The sequence below is a fragment of the Anolis carolinensis genome, chromosome X (genome assembly GCF_035594765.1).
Source record: "Anolis carolinensis isolate JA03-04 chromosome X, rAnoCar3.1.pri, whole genome shotgun sequence".
Taxonomy (NCBI): domain Eukaryota; kingdom Metazoa; phylum Chordata; class Lepidosauria; order Squamata; family Dactyloidae; genus Anolis; species Anolis carolinensis.
Genome location: NC_085847.1, coordinates 9122262 through 9141519, shown reverse-complemented (window position 1 = coordinate 9141519; position 19258 = coordinate 9122262). Strand labels below are relative to the sequence as shown.

The 19258-nt window shown below is 41.4% G+C and overlaps 1 protein-coding gene across 7 annotated transcripts in view; it reads left to right on the top strand.

The window, feature by feature from the left end:
- pitpnm2 (phosphatidylinositol transfer protein membrane associated 2) overlaps positions 1 to 19258 on the top strand; it is a 104623-nt gene that overhangs the window by 10385 nt on the left and 74980 nt on the right. For all 7 annotated transcript variants that reach the window (XM_008113701.3, XM_008113698.3, XM_062958619.1 and 4 more), the window contains exon 2: positions 7779 to 7892. The gene's annotated coding sequence lies outside the window, so the exon portion shown is untranslated. The remainder of the gene's footprint in view (positions 1 to 7778; positions 7893 to 19258) is intronic.

Genomic DNA, 19258 nt, shown 5'->3' with positions numbered 1-19258 from the left:
CCTTGTTAGACTATAAATTGACTCGGTAACTGCTCCATCTAGACTTTTATATTCAGTGACACCTGGTACATTTTTGTTATTACCTCTAAGTGATACATCCCCTCTTTTGGTCACAACATCCCTGCTGATTCTGGTGTCATCTTGACATCTTGTCATCTTGACTGCAAACTCAGTGGGTGGCCATAACCGGCCCTTTTCTCTTCTTGTTCGTAATGTGCCGATAATACATCTCTGACTTACCTTCAATACTTGGTGTGGGCTTTACTAAATGGCCTGTACAAGGTGCATTGAATGTACTGATAAGAAGAAATAACAGCACAGTAGAGTAACATAGGCCATTTGCATATAAAATAAAGTACCATATAAAATGCAGCAATATATATAATATATGTAAAATGGCACATAGATCTTGCACATTAACAGAATTCAATACACTTAAAACCATTAAATATAAATAACAGAACCATAATTGGATTAGAAGATTAGATTAGATTAGATAAGAGCCTCCCCAGAGCAATCAACTGCAATATCAGCAATATATCTCACCCAACTTTTAATTGCTGCCAGGGCAAAAAGAGAGACCTTATGAGTTGCCATAGAGTCAGTATTAGAGCAGAGATAGAAAATGATTTCTGAAACGTTATTGGAATGTAGATGAGACAGAGTAGCTTCCAAGGGTTTGGTTCTTGGTTTGGAATATAATGAGCAAGAAAGCAAATAATGGGGCAAAGGAACCCTTCAAATACTCAAATGGAGGGCCGAAGGGATGAGAATATCTGTTATTGGTCATAGCTGTCGGCATGGTTTGAAGGCAAAGGGTTGTAAAGGTTTGCCTTAGTTTGGGGAATGTGAGCTTTTCCTAGTAAACAGACCTTTGATGGTCAAATTGATAGTCTCTACCATTTTGAAAGGTTAGAGTTGTTAATAGCCTGTCTGTCCGGTTGTGCACCAAGGTTGAAAATGTATTACTGAAGCTTCTTTTTTAGATTGAAGTTAGAAAAATCATTAAGAAGCATAAGATAGAATTGAAGCAACTTTTGATAGAAACTTGAGGGTCACCCCAGCCCCAGACACAGCATCGTGCAGAATCTAGGCAATGGCTTTGCGCTGGAATATTTTCAGGTGACCTCCTGCAGCGCTGTAAAACCTAAGGATTGTTCAGATAGCTCTCAAAACCACTGCCTTAGTAGCTTCTATATGAGGCTTCCAGGAGAGGTTTTCTGTAAAATGAATGCCCAGGTCCTTAAATTCTCGGTATTGTTCAGTTTCATCACTGTCGAAAGACTATTGAAAACGAGCATGTCTTTTTCCAAACACCATCGCTTTTGTTTTAGTATAGTTAATGTTCAGCCTGTTAGCATTTTCTGTTAGGGAAAACTACCAAAAATACAGCAGAGCATCAAAAAATATGCAAACAGGATACTTATAGTTGAGCATTCAGCTCACAGCAAGCAGAGCATGAAGTGCCATGTGGCTGTAAAGAATTTAGAGCTTAGGAGGCAAAGATCCAGAGTTCAGTCTTAAAGATTCCAAAAGGTTTATTTACATAAATAATAACTACATTCCTCAATAGTAAAGAACTGGGTCCCAGCTACTCTATAACTCCATCTGATCTCCATGGACTTGTTTGTGAAGTTGGCAGTTTAATTCACTGGACTTCCCAATGATATGCTTAAAATGTATATCAAGTTCAGAGCCCTTTGGTTATTCCACACTATACAGGATACAGTCTTGCAATGAAACTGAACTGAACTGATCTTCCTTTTGTAGTTGAGTTTCATGTTATGTTTGGACAGCTGTGCTGAAAAATGATGGTGACGTTACTGGAAAAATGTACATCAATAGAAAGAGAACAGATCTCCAGAGTTTGGTTCTGTCACTAGCAAGTGACGTGACCCAGGACAAAGGCAGGTTATCTTTTCTCCAGGCTATTGCTATACACATGCTGCCATACATGCTTATGAGGACTGAAACATGTCTCTTCCAAAACAGTGTTCTGGTTTTTTTCTTTGGGCTTTGAGTGCAAGGAGCACTCCACATTGGCATGGCCGATTATTTGATGATATGGATCAGAGTTGTGGTCTGTTAATCTTACCTTGGTGCTGATTGATCATTTATGCTTTTGTCCAGTAAGGTATTGACCCAAGTCTCATGCACCATCAAATCTAATGCATACCTCAATTTTCAAAAACTTGAAACCAAAAAAAAAAGGATTTGCTGCCGAATGTGAGGCACAGTGGGAAAAGGTGTACTCTTTGTAATTTGGCTAAAAAAAAGTGTGCATTAAAAAACACGTGAACATAAAAAATGTACATAGATAAAAACACATATAAAAAGAAACTTGCACCAAACACAGATACAGAAGGAATTAAGAGGGAACTGGGGATTCAGTAGGCAGCACTCCATCCACTTAAGCAAAAGGACTGTCTGCAGATGTTCACCATAGGCAGGTTAGTGCTCTAGTTTGGATCTTTGAAGTTCAGGATAGTTGCTGATGTATTGCTAGGACAACCTTTCCCAACCTCATGCCCTTTGAATGTGTCACACTGCAGCTCCCACTACCGCCAACCAGTGTGAGCAATGGCTGGAAATGATGAGAGATCAATAGATTTGGGGTAAGTAGATTTTTCTATTTGAAAGTGAGGATTCCACATGGTATTCAAAGGTGCAGTGGGTCATCTTACATAAGATATAATTTGTACAGTGTATCTCCCCCTCGCTCAACCTCGCTTTGCTGTAAGCCGTGTTGCGGTACTAGGTGTTCTTTTGGTCCCCTGACCTTTTTTGTTTGGCTCTCCTTGGCCTTTCACACACCCACACACTCCATTTGGGAAACATCGGAGGAGAGGGTTATTAGAGTAATTAAGAGCCCTTTAAACCTGATGATGTGTCACAAGGTCCTTTAATTCTATTATGGGTCTTAACAAAAGGGCAACAGGAGGACACTGCTTTGTATTTTCTATGAAGGCTGCACCAAGTCCGCAGGTCAGCTTTCAGCTGTGTGCTTTTTAAAATAGGTTAGTCATCGTTGGAAAATCTGGTTTCCGGCTTTGGGCCTGCTGTTGGTGAGTCACACGCTTGTCTGATGATTTACGCGGATGCTGATGAACGCTGACTTCTTTTTAGGCTTGGCCGGCAGGGTTGCCATTGCATCGGCCTAATCGCCAGGCCATGGGAGGTGAGACTGAGATACCAAAACTCACCTGCCACCCCATTCCAAGAACTTCACATGGAGGCTTTGCAGCAGTACTTCCTATTCTGTTGCACACAATAGTCTATACTCGAAGCAATATGCTGCCAGACCAAGGTATTGGTGATCAGATGAGTCTGTCCATGATGGTTCTGTATGACTGACTTGATAGCTTTCACTTGGTCATCGGATGTTTCTGATGACCAAGTGAAAGCTCAATGAGTGCAAAATCCCCAGGCTCCATTGCCAGGATGTGTATTTCTTGTGGATAAAAAGAGGCATCTAAGATTTTAACCCAAATGGTTCAGCCGATTTCCCTAGTTAGCCTACTCATTTCATGTACAAGTGCACTCTGTATGTACAGTGTGGTGTCTGGAGAAGTTGGGGGTGAAGGTAGTCATCAGAAGATGGATGCATGGCTTGCTGAACCATTTGTGTGATGGAAAGATGCAATAGAAGTCTTCAATGGACACCAAAAAACAGAGTACCATCAGGACAACTTGTGCTTGGCTGAAAACTTCTTGCTAATTCACAATGGAAAACATCTTGATGTAACCCATCATCATGATAAAGGAAATAAGAAGAAAGCAGAATAAAACAGAAACATCTGCCAATTGTGGGAATGACTGTCCTTTGTGGCCGACAAGAACGGGCTTCAAGAGGGAGCAATGATTCAGGACCTGTGACTTGTGAAGAACCTTTGCACAATTATCACAATTTCAGGGCCTTGTTGAGATCTCGTACCAGATCTGGAGACACTGGCCTGAAAAGTCATCTCGGGGGGAAAAAAGTTTCAACCCCTCCCAAATTTTCTTTCTGGCTAGGGGACTGCTGGAGGGGACTCTTGTACTTTGAATGGTTGTAAGAAGATGGAATTTCAACCGAGGCTTCTTGCGATCCGTTTGCTTGACCAGCAACACTTGCTGAAGTAGAAGCCCTTGCTGGTTTTCATTCCTACAACTTTAACTCCAGGGGCCCATCTACATCGGCCACAAAACAATGATGCTCATCCGGAGTGGGATCCCCAATATCAGTGCCACTGAGCTGGTGGGGGTCAAGCAGTCTGGACTGTAAGACAATAGTGGGATGTGTAGGGATAAGGACCAGTGGCCTCCAGACATATAAGGCAGATGAGGGCCAGAGACTTCTCACACTGTGTCGCCTTGCCTGAGATCTGGTACAGTTGGTGATACAGAAGATGTGAGCACTCCTAGTATTATTTCTCATGATGCCATTCTAAGTGTATTGTTTCCCCTTTTTTACATCCCCATTTTAGCATGAGCTGCCACAACATGGAATCAGTGTCTCTCTGTGTGGGCGGCTTACTTATCTTAATGTTACTTTTTCATTTCATCTTCTCTTGCCTTGCTCCCATTCATATAAATAGATGCAGCGTTATGTTTAGGAAAGATGAAATTGAAATCCAAATATTGTCTCTCTTCTGGCTGTTGTTGCAACTGACAAGGGATTGTAGATGTCTCCATCATTTCATATTTGCAATTGTTATTGCTTTAGAACCTTTTAACTCTGTGACGTAGGCTTTTGCTTTTTATCCATTCCCCTTCTAATAATAACTGGTATTTGTTTAGTAAATTATCTTGCTCTGGGAAAAAAAGAAGCATGGCTTCATTTTGAAATGTTGAATTCGTTGTCCTTGTATTAGTCTCCATAAAAATACATGCAAATGTGTGCACTCCTTTATAATCATGAATAGTTATTTAGTTTGTGTGGAGTCGTAAAGCCTATTTGGCCAAGTTTGGGCAAACTTCGGCCCTCCAGGTGTTTTGGACTTTAACTCCCACAATTCCTGGCCTCGGGTCTTTTCCTTTTCCCTCTCAGCCGCTTAATCCCAGGTAATGCTTAGATTTTGAGATGCTTGTCTGTTCTTAAGATGAAAAGCACACATCTGCTTTTTAGATGGATTAGGAATCAGCTAGTTTTCCTTGTAATAGGCAGTAAGAACACCTAAAGCTTCAGAGAGCTTCTGTTCAACCATTTTATAGCTCCCTGCTTGGGCGGTGATGGCACAATTGTCAGCATAGATGACACTCTCTGTCCCTTCTGGCAACATTTGCAACCATGATGATGATGATGATGATGATGATGCAGAAACCTCAGAAAAAGGTAGACAGAATTGTCATAATTTTCAATTTAGTCTCTGAAACAAAACAGAATAGGAATAGCAGTCCAGACATGTGCTGACATGCAGTCCAAAATAAGTATCAGAAATGGTAGAAAACACCATAATTGTGCCAGTGGGACCAGCATTGATTGTAAAACAAAGGAGTTTAATAAGATCCATGTTTTTAGACTGATTCTGAATTAATGGAATGGTGTTGTCTAAAGAGTAAAGAAATAACCAGCATCTGAGAAAATCCTGGAACTATTAGGGCATGAACTAAAATTCCTGATGCAAACACTTCTTTCATCTTAATACCCACGAGATGTATTGGCCCAAATGTGTCATCTTGAAAGGAATGGAAGAGTCTGGTGAATTTTCTGCCGGTGGTAGGAAAAGAGGTTTTGATAGATCGTGACAAATGAGCTATAAATTGGAAAAGCAAATGCACTGGCCAGAAAATAAAAATAAAAGGGAAGGGAAGATCTCAAAGGTATTGAGATAGTGATTTATTTGCCTGGGCATTCCATGTCTTGCACAGTGGCTTCAAGGACAACTTGCTTCAGGCTTTCAAAGCATAATGAAGCTTTCGACAATATAATGAAGATAGTCTCAGAGCCTGGACGAAATGATTTCGCTAAACAGTATCTCAGTCGGCAGAACCACGGCCCCCTTGTAAGGTAGGACAGGCTCCACCAAGGGTATTATAACCAAGAAGGTTATTTTAAGTACTCCTTCCATTTCTTCAATATTCGTACTGACAAATTGCTGTCCTCACTAATGTTCTAGTGTAAGGAATGGATAGATGGATAGATAGAGCATCATTGTCTTAAGCTTCACATAAAATCTTTTCAAATAAACTACCACTAATAGTCAAATGCAGCGTACACAAGCCAAGCAGAACTCAGATTAGATTTATGGCAAGCCTTTTCATTTTGGGAAGTAAAATAAAGTGGAGATGGTGAGGTGCGGTGGTTTGTGTATTGGACGAAGACTCTCAGTCATGGGAGAGTCACACTTTCTCAACCTCAGAGGCAAATCGTGCCCAGAAGACCCCATTGTAGAGTCGCCATAAGTTGGAAATGGCTTGAATGCCCACCAAAATAAAATCCCCCAAAGTGGTGGTGAGGATACATACACATCTCTCTTTTCCGCTTTTTATTTCCCGGAGAAGCAGGAGGCAGAACATGTTGAGAAACAGGTGGAGTTTATCGCAGATGAGATACAAGTGGCACATTAATGGAGAAAGAATAAGTGTGGCAAAGAAGAAAGTCTTCAACAGGAGAGGATGAGCTGTGATCTTACGCTTTCACAAGATGACATGATACATCTTTCTCTATGTAGACATTTGCTCATGTGTTACTCGTCAGGCCCAGAACATAGAACTTTTTTTTCAATCGCAGATTTAAAAGAAAATGAAAAGTGTCAGAAATCTCAGAAAGTGTCCATGCTGGCTGAGAATTTAAATCTAGAAAGCACTGTGTGTTGTTGAAGGTTTTCATGGCCGAAATCATTGTGTTGCTGTGAGTTTTCCAGGCTGTATGTCCATGTCCCAGAAGCATTCTCTCCTGACATTTCGCGCACATCTATTACAGGCATCCCCAGACGTAGTGACGTCTGTTGGAAACAGGACAAGTGGGATTTATATCCCTGTGGAATAATATCCAGGGTTGTTTCATGATTGTTTCATGAAGAGCTGTTCAACAGTGTAACTCTCTGCCTTAGAGTCTGGTGAAGTCTCCTTCACTGGAGGATTTTAAAGAGAGACTGGATGGCCAACTGTCAGGAATGCTTGGATTGTATTTTCTTGCATGGCAAGGAGTTGGACTGAATGGCTCTTGTGATCTTTTCTAAGTCTAAGATTCTATTATTTAAACAGCTTCCTTGTGACTATAATTTAGGGTGCTGGTAGCAGCGGATACATCATAACAGTGGTGTCCGTGCGTGTGTGTCTAAATGTATGGGAATCAATGGAACTCGTTTTCCCTTTCCCACACTGATTTAGATGCCGCTGTTCTATAGACCTATCATCTCCTAAGTCTGCCTGTTTAAAAATGAACCCCGTTCCTGAAATGACATGGAGAAATGTGTGTGGATGGAGCCTGTAGTGGTCTAGACGTGGGGCTGGGAGAGAACACGCGAGGGTGGTAAGTACTCTCCATTATCCACTCCCGGCCCCAGGTTGAATTTCCATTAGCTAAGAGAAATTATGATGACTCAGAGCTTGGAGCGAGTTGAAATCCCTACGGTGCTTCTTTTGCTGCCTCCTGTCACGTATTGAATTTCAACAGATGGGGGGGGGGGAGTCTCTTGTATGATGTACAGTCCCAAACTTTGGGGCGTCCTCTTGCTTTTTTGCCCCAGTGACCATCATGGTGTGCAGTGCTAGAGAACTGAAACTGCATGGCCTACTTCCCAGTTTGCCTACAGCTTCCTCCTGACGCCTGTGTTGGTTTGGCTTCCCTTTAGGACACTGATGTTCAGGGACCAGTGCTGACATCCTTCATCGATGCTGCTGCTGTTGCTGCCTTGATTCTCCCCCCAAATCACAGAAGTATCCAATGTTTTTCTTATGTCCCCAAGGTAAGTTCTCGTTCCTTACATGGGCCTTTCCCAGGAGATGCTGATTCCCTGGCATCTGGTTTTTGTTTCGCCTTCTCTTGCTCTTTGCAATATCAGTGGCTTCTAATTTCTCTGTGCTCGAAAGAAAAGGGGGAGAGAAGAAAAAAATATGCATGCAGCTGGGCAAACTTTAGCCTGAAGGAAATGTGAATTCTGTGACTATACACTGTGCAAAGCAAGCACATTTCCTTTTGGTCTCCTTTATTATGGCTTTGTTGATCACAGTGAAGAAGAAAATTGCTACACAGGCCTTTGTGGGCCCGACCTCTGCTTATTGGATGTGTCATTCAGTGTCTGGCTTTTGATATTGCAGTACTGCTGGAGAACTAGAAATGTTTTAATGAATAACCTAATAAATGGCGCTGTGCTTATTTTATGCATATGCCTGTCAATAGAACTCTGTGCCAGTGCTCGACAGATTTGCACAAACTGTATCCAACTGAATGGGTTAGATAAATATGTTTGGAGTCCCCTGTTTTCCATAGCTCGTTTTAGTTCTGCTATTTGCGATGAGGGACAAAAGGAACCCTGTAGTCTGTTGAAGCCTTGATTTGGGAAATCCCAGCTCTCTCCTGGGCTTGTGTGGCTTACTGGGAACTTGAGAAGAGCTAGAAAGTTATGGCAGACTTGCGCTGTGAGGGATCCTTTATATCACCTGGCACTCATATTCTGGAGCATCTTTGGACTACGTTTCCTCTTATCCAGTCCTGCAGTGTCTTCCTTAGAAAGGTTCCCTTATGGCCAATGGCACCATTGTTTGGTGCCTTTTTTGCTCTTCTCACGAAGGCCAGAACACCAATAGAGGAAGGGGCTTCTATAGTTCCCTGAGGTCTTCCAGATACTGCAAATCCTGGTCCTTGCAGAAGTGGTTCTTTGTGCTGCGCCAGTCATCAATGCCACGGACCTAAACATGTCTTTTGAAGAAGTTCACTTTGCGGTTGTTTCCTTCTTTTTCTCATTTCCCATGAAAGCTTTTAGCTCTCCCCATTGTGACAGCACAGGATTTTAAGTGCGGAGGAAAGAGTGGGTGATGCCTGTGGCCTCTCAGCCACCGTGTCAGTCGACTTTGCATTTCCTGTTACCAAGAGCAAAGGATACTTCAACTCACTTTCCTTTATGCAATTATTTTTTTGCTTTAAATCCGAGGCTGTCTGCTGCCTTTGAAAACAGACAGCGGAAATGTATGTTGCACTTGTCGCGGCTTGTAGAACAAAGAGAGAAAAAGGATGATGGCATTGTAAGATTTTTTTCAAAAGAGAAAGCTCTTTTATTGATTGTGATATAAGAGGCACCTTGCCCTCTTATATCACCCCCTCAAAGGATACTGTTTACTCTGCCTTGTAAACTTTTCCCCAACCATTTTGCAGCCAGACCTGTGTATGCTGAGAAGTTTCTTTCTGATTTTGCAGAATGAAAATTTCCATAACACATACTCCTGACTTTGGAGCAGTGACTTTTTGCATTGCAAGTTGTAGAGTCCCCATTGAGCTTGGCTAGCTATGTTCCAGAAAAGTAACTTTTTCAAGCTGTGAATAAAACTCATGGTCACAAGAACACACTGACGTAGACAGCTTCGAAAGTATATTGGACCATAGAATTCTGTCAATGGCAAATCATGTCGCTGAAAGGTTATATAACTTTTCAGATGAGGACCTTGGAATCCGATGTTCCTACAGAGTCCAGCCCAGTCAGTTCCCAGTGATGTGTAAAATATCACGGCCGCCGGATGTACCAGCACGTTCCCCCCTGCTATCCTGAATCCAGCTTGAAAACTTGGACAGCTCCTTCCCTTGTGGTTTGCTCTCTCGTAAATAGAGACTTGGCTGGGTTGCACGTCCTCTGGCTCTTGTGTTGTGCGATCTCCAAGAAGAAGAAGAATGTAAACAGACTGGAGTTTTTTGGGTTGTTGTAAAGTGAGGGAAAACATCAAGCAATGTTATGGAAAACTAGGCAAAGATGGCCAGCCCTTAACTGACAGTGCTTCATGTTCAACCGTGCGATTTCCAGGAACTGGAGGCGTCACACCTTTCTGTGTGGAACTGCTGGGGACATCTATTTCAGTGGAGAGGTCCCCAGTTTGTAATTCCTATTACGTTTTTCCAAATGACAAGTGTATGTTCCCTATCTGCGTTCCTCCTGTAATATCAACATTGTGTTAATGCGAATACTTAACCGAGTAGACAAATCTGATGACGGTCTCGGTAGATTTGTCTCAAAAATAACAACAGCAAACTGAAGGACTACCATTACATAAAGATCGACAAGGGTGGCGGTGAGGAGAAACCTGATACGTCCTCTATTGTCGAACGCAAAAGCTTTCTGGAAAATAAAGTTTCTGAGTGAGCCATTTGGATGGTCTCTGTGGACTTTAAAATCCACGTCATTAATTTCGCTGCTTTTAGTAAAATTGCTTGCAGATTTTTTTTTAACTACAGCGAGCACTTCAGCTGGGAAACCAAGACAATTGTAAAGGATTATTTGGGAAGACCTAAGAATTGCTTTTGAAAGACTCATAGAAACTCAATATTAGACAGGTCTGTGTAAGGAAAAACCTTGAGAAGAACATTAGCATTTTGCCTTCCACAACTCCAAACAATCCTTATGATATGTTATCCCTGTAACTGAAAGGCATGGGAAGTCATGAGCTTGAAAGTCTTATTGCACAGTGTAAGGTCACTCTTAGAATGAAAAAGTTGAATATCAACAGTGATGAGCAGACCAAAGGCAAAAAGATGAGACCTACACTACCAACAAGTTTTAAGTTACTAAGCCATAGAAAAAATTGCTTTCCTTCCATTTTGCCATTTAATATTGAAGTATTTTGATGTTTCTGCCCCACTGAAAGCACTACCTTTTCCGGCCTTTTATGAGAGTTGTTTTTGCTTCAGTGTTGACTAGGTTGTTGCAAAATATGCTAAAGGATATTTCAGCATAAAAATAAGATTTGAAGAGCCTGGGATGTGGGTTTTCCTTTTCCCCCACATAAAAATGCACTTGTGTCGTGTCTGTAATTAGTCAAAATGTGTCTCTTTTGCATTATTTATTGCCTCTGTGCCAGAGGCAGCCACAGTATGACTGTCCATAAGCAGATTGAGGAGATATGCCTGCGTCTTCCAGTACAAAATTGGACAACTAAACAGTGTAATTTCCCTCCTGCTGAAATCAGTGGCAGAGTGATTTAAATTATATCCTTGGAAAGGTTACGTTTTGGGTTTGCCTTCCTTCCGAAGACTTCGAGAAAGCAGTATTTTGAAAGTGACAATATAGCATTTATGTATTAGAAGGTCAATACAGTGGACTTTACAGTTCAAAATTTGGAAGAAATCGGACTTGTATCGGAAGTGTATTCATTAGGGCAGAGAGGGGGTCTAACAAGTCACATGAGCTGCTTGTGGTGATGTCTCCATGTTAAATGTCCCGCTTTCCTTCTTGAATGTGAAATAAGGCAGTTGGGGATCCAAGTCTGGCTGCTGTTTGTCTAGGGAGGTGGAGAAACATTGTTAAGCTCAAGCCTAGAGCTGTTCCTTCCAGCATTTTTATTCCAGCCTCTGGATGTGGATCAGAAATGTGGAAACTCGGGGAGAATGGCTGCTCAAGGTAGCAGGTGGCTAGCACTTAAGTGGGGTAAGATCTCAATTAATACAATAGATTTGGAGTAAAACATAAATAGAGGTTTTGAAATCGAGCAATTTGGAACGGTTTGTGGATAGTGATATTTGGACCGTGGATAGCGAAACCCAGTACACGGAGATTCAATAAGCAGATAATGAAACCCAGCAGCAAGCCGCCGAGAGTCTGTGCCTGGCAAGACGAAAAGCTAAAACCCAATGTTCCCCAATCAAAGAAATCTCACCAGTTGAAGAAGAAGCCAAAAAAAATTATTCGATCAAAAAACATTAAACACACACCTAAGGGTTCTGGTATCCACTGATAAGCTGATCCTGGGGACAGAGGCCATTTTTATGCCCACTAATCTATATTTTTAAAAGAGCTAAAGGGAGCCTTTGTGTTGAAGTCAATGTTGACTTCAGTTTTCTCTTGCTATTTTGAAAGTAATATGTTAGGACTTTTATTTGGAAAGGACAGCCACATTGGGTGACTTATTATGCCCTGCCTGTTTTTTTTTTTTCAAGCTACATCATGCCCAAGTTTTCCCTTCAAACCAACTGCATTTCTGTCAGTTGCCTTGGCAGAACTCTCATGAGTATGTTGGCATGGCAAGAGCAAGGAAGCAATAAAAGTCTTTTAATGGGGGAAAACTAGCAGCAGTAGGAACAATATTGCTTTTTATTTCATTCTGGAGCAGACCAGGTTGTTTGACACAAAAATATTATCTGTGAAAAGAGCTGGAGGCTCTGCTTCAGCTTTCCAGTAGTGGAAGTTCTTGCTGAAGTTTCCAAGCCTTTATGTCAGAAGCATATTTATATTTGTGTGCATATTTTAGAGTAGCATCTGTAAGGGCTTACATCTGGGTCATATCTATACTGACCACTTAAGTCAATTTCAAACCAGCATTGAAGAACACTTTTCACTGTGCAGATGATTATATAAGGGATGTTGGGACCAATTTGAGGCCTGGATGGTGATGACACAAACCACAGATTAAGGGCTTTCTTTTGCGCGCTTTTGGGGGAATTTGTTGTTCCGGCTGCACCAGTTTGAAGCCAGCATTGAACTACTTTATTGTTTTGTCGTCATTGTAGATTGGTTGATTTAATACTTTTACTATTGACGTCTTATGTGTATTGTTTTGTAACTGGCATTTCCAAGGCATCTTGTGCATGGCGTCAAGGGGATCGGTTTTAAATTAGAGCAAATCAAAGATGAATGAAAGGGCCCCCTTCATTGAGTCCCTTGTCTGCGTACCTGTAGAGGCCACCGATCTTCCATCTACAGAGTGCCTGATCACAGTCCAGAAAACTGGCACATTGTGTATATAGAACCTGGTCTCAAACAAAATGGTAAAATACTGTTCCCTTGTTTTAAAATCAGGCTGTTGGTTTTTAATGTTGTCCCTGTGTGGTAGAGAATTTTGGGACTCTGAGCTGTCACTTCTGGAGGATGGAGACTGCGGATTTAGCAATGCTGCCACATCTGATGGAGGTAGAAGAGGAACACCATCTGTCTGGTGTTGAGACAGATAAAGATTTCCCTTTTTTGGCCCTCCTTGTCCTGCTTTCCCTTTTGTAACCATCTGCACGTTTCGGCTGGAGAGATTTTGAACCATATGAAGGCTGCTGGAAACTTTCTAGAGCCCTACATCGTGTGGCCCTCGTCTTAGCACCAGATGGCAAGTTCTTGCTAGCATTCGCTTGCTCGGGGTGGCACCTTCTGAAGGAATTGGCAGTGCTTCACAAACTGTCTCCCTAACACCCATGCACATATACAAAGGGGAGAGGGAGACAATTACTCAGGCTGCTCAGCTCGGCGTACATACTTGCACGGGGTGTGATGTCAGGCAGGCCTGGAACAATCTTTTGCATTGCTAGTCACGAGCTTCAGATATTTTAAGGTCCATGTTGCCATTAAAAAAATCAGTATATTTTCTGAGCTCTGACTTGACTTGTTATTGCTACTCTGTTTTGGATAGCCTTGTAAATCCGTCACTGTGCTTGCTGGTCACCTATGGACAATCAACGGGAAATTTCACATAAGATGAATTGTTTTCCCCCCCTCCTTATAAGACTACTGATAACTAGCATAGATGTGTTGTGTGGTCAAATCGGCTAGGAACCTTAATATAAAACTGCTTTAGAGAAAAGGAAGAAAGGTCCCATCTGCACTGACCATTTAGCCTCGAACTGCGGTGGCTAGGCAACAGATGCCCAGAAAAATGTGCAAAAGAAAGCCCGTAATGCATATTAGTTCTCTGTGGTTTATGTAATGACTGCCCATGCCTCAAACTGATCGTAGGATTTCCTCGATTTTCATTTGCACAGTGAAACCACTTTCTTCAATACTGCATTAAATCGTCAGCATTGATGGGGCCAAAGGGCTTTTAGATGCTGTTGGGTTCAACTCTCAGTCTGGTTGTTGACTGGTGTGTCTAAACCACACAGTATGAATTAGGTTTGTAACATCCAAGCAAACTGTAGTTTTGCGTCTTTCGTTGCGGACATTAGGAAGTCTCAGGCCCTAGGGCTGAATCTGACCCTCTTCGTGATCAAATCTAGCCCTTAAGGATTTCCTGAGATAGATACACTTCTGTATTCATACCACCATCAGGTCTGGCATCTCAGCTTGTGTGTGTTTTTTTTCTCCATTCTGAAAGCTTGACATCTCTGTTCTAAGGTTTAATTACTTGTTAGACAAAGCTTTTAACTAAAATATGCCATTTTGGCAGGTGTTGTGCTTTTACCCATCACTGAAATGCAGCTTTGAAATGGAAGACAGCCTTCAGAGTGGGAGAAGGTCCTCACTAGGGTTGCTCGCTCAGGGTCATCCCTGGTCCTCAGGTTGCTGGGCTGAGACCTAGGGATGTTATTAAGAATTACACATTAAGCACCAACCACAGTTGCACATAGCTTGTCATTCAAACATAAAGAACTCGAGAAGGAGAGGGAGGGAGAGAAAGCATACTTTCCTCTTTGGAAACTAAGACAGAAATCTTAGTTAAAGGGCTGTTTCCAGATTGAGGTAAAATGCTGGGAATGCAAGGAGCATTGAAACTAGCCTATTTGCTTTCAGCCAGAAGGTGCATGCAGAGCAGGCTGAAGAGTTCTTGACTCTACAATGATTGAAGGGGAGGCTAAGTAAATACATAACTCCCCTGGAGAAGTCTTGGCAAGTTGCGGCAACAACAATAAATCCTTGCAAATTGTAGTAAGCTACTGCTCTGCTAGCTCAGATGGAGATTTGCACACGGTCCTTTCTTCACTCCTGTCACTCAACCAAACAGTCTGGCTTAAGGTCCAAATCATCAATCATAGTTTGTTGTTCCTTCCTTAACAACATCCAGAAACTATAGTTTGGATAGATGGCTCAGTCTTCTTTATAGTCAATGTCCCTTCCATATGTGTTCAGCATTAATCTATTCAATTTCTGGGCTTCTTTAATCTGAATAGTTTGAATGCCATCAAAATTCAGATTTAAATATACGCTATTCAACCTTTTATCTCAAAAGGCATCTTTCTCAAGGCATTTCTCAAAGAATACTATTTAAAAAGACATGCTTTTTCTCCATTCCAAAAGAGAATTCAGAATTGCCAGCAGTATTGGAAAACAAAGATGCCATCTCTGTCTTGGGTTGGAAGATGTGGATCAGATCAGTTTGTTTTTAAGTTGAGAAAAAAATGTTTTTTTCAGCCATGTGCAATTTGAAGTTGTTCTTGAAAGCCATGCCTTCAGCAAAGTGTGGTTTGTCTTGTTGCTTGAGTTGGCCATTGGTCTGTTGTCCATAGATATGTGTTGCAAAAACAGGGGTAAAGAGGAGGGCCCCTAAGCAGCAGAGGAGTGATCTTTTGCATCTTTTCAGGGTTATGGAGGGGTGGGGGGAGATCTCAGTTGCTGCACCTCTCCTTGTTGGAGTTCAACCCCACACTGTCCAAGTTTGCAGTCCTCAATGAGGAATAGTTATTTAGCTTTAGTATAGGCTGAGGGAAATCCCTTCCCCTTGGCCCCATGTTAGCCGCCTCGAGTCTCTGCGGGGAGATGGAGGCAGTGTATAAAAATAAAGTTATTATTATTATTATTTCTCCTGAATGACCGTTGGAGTGTATCTATTTCTTCTCTTCTCTCTGTTTCTACTCTCTTTCTGATTGGTTGTGTAGAATGGATATTTTTCTATTGCAAGAAAAATTCTATTTTTCTATTTACTTCTGACATCTACTTTTGCATCTGAATGTGTACTGTGTGTATTGAGATCTCTCTCTCTCTGCTTATGTGTATCAGAGAGATGCAGTGTCTTGGAGTTTTTCCCCTCTATTTTGAACCCTAGAGAGATGGAGTTAGAATTATTTACTATTCAGAAATGTAGTTGTTTTTGTAAATAAACATTTTCTAATTGTTAAAGATTGAACTCTGGATCTTTGCCTCCTAAGTTCTAAATTGTTTACAGCCACATGACACTTCATACTCTGCTTGCTGTGAGCTGAATGCTCAGCCATAAGTATCCTGTTTGCTTATTTTTGGATGCTCTGCTATATTGATGTTTGGGTAGTTTTCCCTAACACACAAAAATCCTAACACTCCTCTCCTCTGCACTTTTCTGCCCTGACAAGTATCCTGGTTAAAAGGTTTGTTTCTGCACACCTCTTGAAGGTATGACCTTCCTCCCCTCTCAAAACATCTAGTTGTCAGGGTGACTGGTCTCCCATGGTTGCCATGAAACCAAAAAGAAAGCTAGACATTTAAATGGACTTTGTATACTAAGAGGCATGATCTTTATGGAATCAGACACTGCCATGCCATAAAGTCTAATTAAAATATCTCTCTGTCTATGTTTCTTAGGAGGCCAGTTCAGGGGAACCAGTCCCAATGGTTGTCTGTTGTATTCTTTTGGGTGTGTGTAAGTGAAGACAGCGCATTTATTATATTGAAGGCCTAGGAGCACAATCCATTCTTATAATTAACTGATAGCCTGGTGACTTGTCACCCTGTGAATTAAAGCTCATTGCTTTGTAATTTGTTTGACAGGGCTCTGTCCTCTTGTCAGTGTTCTAATTGCAAGGAAAATAGAACCCAGATGTTTGATCTCTGTTGTCTATTTTTATGTGTGCGCCCCATGCCTTTCTTTTCATTAGCTCTCGCTTTTGCTTTCTTTTTATGATGCAAATGTGTTGTGATGAGAGTGGGGGGGGGGCTGTTGTATAAAGGTACATATTTTATTTATAATTTTATTTTTGGCATTTTAATTTTCCTTCTCTGTTAAGGCTCCAAGAATTTTTTTTCAAAAAAGGAAAGTAAACACATTTTCTAAACAAAGATTAAAAATTATCCGAAGTCATGGCACCAGAATGCAGAAATCCCACTCTTGAAAATATATATATACTTATTAGTTCCCAAGATACCCCAAACAACATGGACACTTTATGCTAGCTAGAAAATTGTAGGTGTTGTTGTGCCAAAAGTTTGCTTCATTTCAGTAATCTGAATTATTATTATTATTATTATTATTATTATTATTATTATTATTATTATCATTTGATACACAACAAGATGAGTCCACAGCAAAAAAGATCACTATGCTGGCTCTTGTATTGGATCACACGTCAGACACTTCCCAAGTGTCTAGGACTATGTGATGTATCAGCGAATAATAATACTGTAATACTACTACTACTACTACTACTACAACTAATAATAATAATAATAATAATAATAATAATAATAATAATTAGACTCCTGTTTCTCTCCACAAAAGAGACTCATTTCTGTACCTACCCAGCACATCTTCAAAAATGTCTAGATTTGAGCTAACTTTCCCACAGTAGCCTTGCCCACTCCTGTGTGCATATCGTAGTGATATTCCCACTCAGTAACTTAGTTCTTTTCATCCACAAAAGCAGCTTCATCAAAGAGAGCTTCCTCCTTGTGAGTCTCTGGACTCGGTTATTTTTGAGCTATTTGGCCTTTGCCTTTTTCTTCTATTTTCTCTCTCTAATTCTCTTCCTCTTCCCTTTTTTCATCATTGAATACCAAAGTTAGGACCATCTATAACTCTGTGAATACTTTGCTATCTGCTTTTCAGTCATTTTGGGCTGAAACTCAGAAACAAATGCACTCCACTTCTCTGTGACAACGTAGCTGAGTGTTCTCCAATCCATCTCCCATCACCACCACTCACCTCCTTCACTCTTTCTCATCATCTGGGCTTTTCTATCCATGGACATGAGGAGATGACCATCGGCTGCTACGGTTCAGGAAATCTCATCGTTGCGGAATGCCAAAGGGAGGTGAAGTGTTTTAGAAACCAGGAAGGATGAGAAACCCGATCAACCAACGCTCTTAGCAGGTTCTGTTCAAAAGGCACTTTGTAAACACAAAATGATGGCAGCCGTGGCTTTTTTCAGCTGGCGACACTGATCTGGATCAGCCACTTGTTTATTCTTTCAGACCAGGTTCAATTTTGAGACTAAATGTATACACACCTGACTGAGAGACTGAACAATAGAGGAACAGCTTGGTCTTTTTCAAAGGAAAATTGTTAATGGGTTCATATTGTTCCATGCTGGGTAACAGGTGAATAATTGGTGACTCAGTGGCTTTTATGTGTTCCCGTTTCCATTTGAGTGGAAGGCAGATTATAGTTGAGCAATTAAGGCTAAAAGCTGTAGAAATATAATATGACCAAAGGTGAACATTTATTTTAAGAGCTCCGGAGTAATTTGTTTAGTACTCTGGCTGCCCTCAAAACACTCGTACATTTTTCTTTGAGATGAGGTGAAGAATGCAGGATTTTGGCTGGACACCAGGGAATGTCTGGTTGTGGGCGACTTCTAGTAGGGATACTTCTAGTGGCATCACCAGTCCTGGGAGCAGGTTTCCAAGCGCTTTGTTTGTGGTTACCCCCATCCCAGGCCTGGAAAGGTGTTAATCCGTACATCAGGAAGTATGTACCACAGAAGGGTGCATCTGTGTATCCAGAACGGGCCATGCAAGGCTTGCATGCTTGTACACACATCACAGATGGAAAGCAGTCTAGACTCTCTGCCATGTTACTTCTGTATTGTGAGGTTCAGCACTCGGAAGGGACAAGTGGATTTTTCTTGGAAAGTGTGCCGTGGTTGCATTTGTTCAAACGATGAGCCATTAGCAAAAGGTAAAGTAGGTGTCACTTTTTCTAGCTGTGGAAATCCTTGTCAATGAGTGAAATGTTTAGAACTATAGAAAGGTCGGCTGCGTTGCATAGAAATTCTGAGAGCACCTCAAAGCATTGTCGAAGGCTTTTGTGGCTGGAATCACAGGGTTGCTGTGAGTTTTCTGGGTTGTATGGCCATGTTCCAGAAGCATTCTCCATTAAAGCCTTCGACAACACAAGCAAAACATCTTTAAATGTTAACCACCAAAAAGAGAAGACCAAGAGAAGAATACTCTACCTTTTTTCTTGATGTCTTAAATTACAGTATAAAAGTCCCCCCCCCCCCCCCGCTTCATGTGGAAGACTGAAGAATCTTGAGAATATGAGAATCTTCTGTGTTCTGAAAATGGGTTTCCAAGTTCATCCTGTTCCCTTTAATTTGAGCAGCTTGGCTTCGGTTAGAACGGCTTTTCTTTTTCCAGGTATTATCTCCATGTCTCAGCATGTACAGATTTTATTGTAATGGTTAACTTTTGGACTTTCTCCAGTGGGCTCAGCAATGGCCTCGCATCTGTGTCAAGACTGGGTA